Genomic DNA, 238 nt, shown 5'->3' on the forward strand with positions numbered 1-238 from the left:
CTACATGTACACCCTGCCACACATACACCCCACCACGCATACACCCCAAACATACCCCCACCACATGTACTCCCCGCCACACATACGCCCCACACATACTCCCCTCCACACACACCCCGCCACGTGTGCACCCCCGTCACATGTGCACCCCACACATACACCCCTGCACATATACCTCGCCACATACATGCTGCCACACATATACCCTGCTACATGTACACCCCACGACACATACACC

The sequence above is a fragment of the Rhea americana genome, unplaced genomic scaffold (assembly GCF_003343005.1).
Source record: "Rhea americana isolate MKP2758 unplaced genomic scaffold, rheAme1 scaffold_276, whole genome shotgun sequence".
NCBI classification, from domain to species: Eukaryota; Metazoa; Chordata; class Aves; order Rheiformes; family Rheidae; genus Rhea; species Rhea americana.